Source organism: Chrysochloris asiatica, unplaced genomic scaffold, assembly GCF_000296735.1.
Source record: "Chrysochloris asiatica unplaced genomic scaffold, ChrAsi1.0 scaffold00075, whole genome shotgun sequence".
Lineage (NCBI taxonomy): Eukaryota > Metazoa > Chordata > Mammalia > Afrosoricida > Chrysochloridae > Chrysochloris > Chrysochloris asiatica.
The window spans coordinates 4336384-4339776 of record NW_006408593.1 but is presented as its reverse complement, the minus strand read 5'-3'; the positions used below and the strand labels follow the sequence as shown (position 1 = coordinate 4339776).

General features: G+C 39.0%; 1 pseudogene; it reads right to left on the bottom strand.

Moving 5' to 3' along the window:
* Window positions 1–481: 481 nt before the first annotated feature.
* LOC102818647 lies at window positions 482–2208 on the bottom strand (annotated as a pseudogene).
* Between the last annotated feature and the right edge of the window lie 1185 nt (window positions 2209–3393).

Genomic DNA, 3393 nt, shown 5'->3' with positions numbered 1-3393 from the left:
GCAGCATCATTAACATATCATTCACATGGGGTCATGGTGTGGCACTCTAAGATAAGTATTGGACTGATAATCACAGGTCTTGGTTCAAATCACAAGCCACTCCTTAGAAACCCTATACAGGGTCTCTATGATTCGGAACGGACTTGACAGTACTTACCCACAACAACAGTAATCATTAACATTACATGCAAATAAAGTTTGCTTGTTGTCGTTTTCTCATTTTAGTAGAGTCGTTTCTCTTATTTTACTTCTCAAACTATATGGTTCCTTTTCTATATACATACACAAACACAACATAATACAAAATTCAAGAAAATCAGGTGGATGATAAATTCAAGAAGTTGAGAGCACAGAAGAAAAGACAGGTCACCAGATTTTATAAGGGATTCTCCTAATTTCTGTGGCCATTCAACTTGAAATATTATCCCAAATATCCCATGTTACATGGTCTACAAGATCTTCTTTGAGTATTCTGAAGCAATCAGTAGCCACACTTGTCATTAACATGGGTTCTGCCACCACCACGTTGACCTGCTGGTGGGACCCAGACACAGTAGTCTGGATCATCTTCTGGGTATTTGAAGGAAAGTGTTGGTTGAAGCGTGCTTAGACCAGCAGCTTTCTTTTTCTTCAATTCATCTCTGCTTTTCTCACATGCATTCTTTAATGCTGAACGTTCCTGGAGTGATGAAGCTGGTTCAATAACCTCTTGGTTGTCTTTATTCTGTTTTACTTGGTTGAGTTGAGGCATGTTTCCATGGCCTTTCATTTCTTTGTTGTTGTTCTTGTAAAGTATTGCTGAGTCGATTCCGACCCCTAGCGACCCTGTACAGGATTTCCAGGACTGTAAATCTTTACAGGAGCAGAAAAACCTCATCATTCTCCCATGGAACAGCTGGTAGTTTCGAACTGCTGACTTTAAGATTCGCAGACCGATTCGTAACCACTATGCTACCAGAGCTCCTTTTCATTTCTTTAGAAGCTATGGAATCTGTGGAAGGACTTGTGTCTGGCACCATTGTTTCTGGCTCTATTGCCTGCTGTAGTCCACTGCTTCCACCTTTCACTTGATTCTTTTCACATTCTTCCTTTTCTTCTTCCTCCTCTTCTGCTTCAGGCTCATCTTTTGTTCTCATTAGAGTTGGAGGGAGTTCTGGACACCTCGGGGGTAACTTCCCAACTGTTCCGGTTTTTAATATGAATTTGCTCCCCCCTTTGCACCAAAGAGAGGCAATGTGAAGTTTTTTGCTTTGTTTTCTGAATCTATATTCTGATTTTCAGTATTTTTTAGTTCTGGAATCTCAGCTGGCTTTACAATTTTTATCAACCTTTTAAGTCTTTGTTGTTCTTTTTTAAATTCAAAGGTTCTCAAATGAAGTTTCTTCCGGGACACACATTTAAAGCACTCCCTGATTTCATTACGGACATGAACACATCTAAAGAATCCTGAGACGGTGACTCTGATAAACCTTTCCTTGAGGCTTTTAGCCTCTCAGTAATTTCAGAGAGTTCCCTTTCAGCATCATTTAACTTTGCAACAAATGACTCAAAAGTCTCTGGCTTCTCATCAATCTTCCCAGCTGTCTTCATTCTGTTGAGAGGCTTCTTCTCAACCAGGCTGTGTGATCAAGGAATGTGTCATCATCACTATCATAAAAGTCTTCATCTTCCCAGTTCTTGGCTTTCCTTTTCCAAGATCCTGCCTCTTGATGCAGCAATCACAAAGTATCGAGGATTTGACAAGCTTCTGGGGAGCACTGGATCATGGCTTCCTTTTCCTTTCCTGAGTGAACAGCCTCAGCCATCAGTTGTTTTCCAGTTGAATGATCCATAGGTAACCTCACTTTGCAGAGCCCAAGTGTCCTGTTCATCAAATTCATATTCTAATTCTTCTCCTTCTTGGTCAAAAAAACCTTGGAGAGCCTTTTTAGAATCTTTTATATAAAAGGTTTCCTTTTTCTGCTGAAACTCTAAGACAGTGGGGTTCTCCTCCACCTCATCCTCTACAGAATCTTCTCCCATTCCCTAGGGACAGCCCATCTCTTCATCTAGAAAAACACTAGTGTTTCTCTTCCTTTCAGTAGTATCCATTTCCTCTTCTTCATCTGAGTCATCTCCTAACATCTTCTCCAACATCATTTGTTGCTGCTTGCATAATTCCTTCAACTAAGTTACTGCTAACTCAGATTCTGCCTCTCCATCTTCCTCTGGCCCTGTTGGAATTTGTGGATTCTAAGAATGTTTTCTTCCTATTCTCACTCCAGAATTCAGTGTTTCTGTGCATTCATCGTTTTTTGATGGTTCCTGCATCATTCAATATTTTACCCATTATTGTTGTTGCTGTTGTTAAGTGCTGTCTAGTCAGTCCAAATATATATAATAAAGTTTTTCTGAAGATAATTCAAAAGTGGATGTAGCAGTACATAAACAGAGAAGTTCCAGAAATCCAAATTAGATTCAGAAGAGAAAGAGGAATGGGTATCATTGCGGATGTCGGATGGAATCTTGAAGCATGCCAGAAAGATGTTTACCTTTATTATTGATTATGCAAAGGCATTCAGCTGTATGGATCATAACAAATTATGGATAACATTTCAAAGAATAGGAATACCAGAAGATTTAATTGTGCACATGAGGAAAAAGTACACATAAAACAAGAGGTAGTCATTCCAATAATACAAGAGGAATATACTACATGGTTTAAACATTTTAAAAAGGTTTTATGGTTGTATCCTTTCACCATACTTAATTAATCTGTATGTAGAGCAAATAACCCAAGAAATTGGGTTATATGAGGAAGAAAGTGGCATCAGGATTGGAGGAAGGCTCATTATTGTCCTGTGATATACAAATGACTCAATTTTACTTGCTGAATATAAAGGGGACTAGAATCACTTACTGTTGAAGATCAAAGGCTGCTGACTTCAGTATGGGTTACATCTCAATATAAAGAAAACGAAAGTCCTTACAACTGAACCTTTAAGAAACATCATGATAAATGGAGGTATGACTGAAATTGTCAACAATTGAGTTTATTTGCATCCACAATTATTGCCTGTGATAGTTAAGGTTTTGTGTCAGCTTGCCTGGGTAAGAATTCTGAGTGGTTTAGCAGTCAAGATGTAGTAGTACTATATGATGAGATCTAATTTATTATAACCACTTCCATGAACAGATCTGATATGAACAATCAGTCAATTGAAAGGAAGTTTTCTTGGGAGTGTAGCCTACTTGTAATATATTAGGCATTTGGGCACAACTTGCTTGCTTTTTGCTGGGTCTGGATCCTGCATTCTGGCTCATCATCTGACCTCAGGCCATTGGGACTTGAGCCAGTGGCCTGCCATCTTGTCTAATGATCCGGAGAATCATCAGCAGTCAGCCATCTTACTT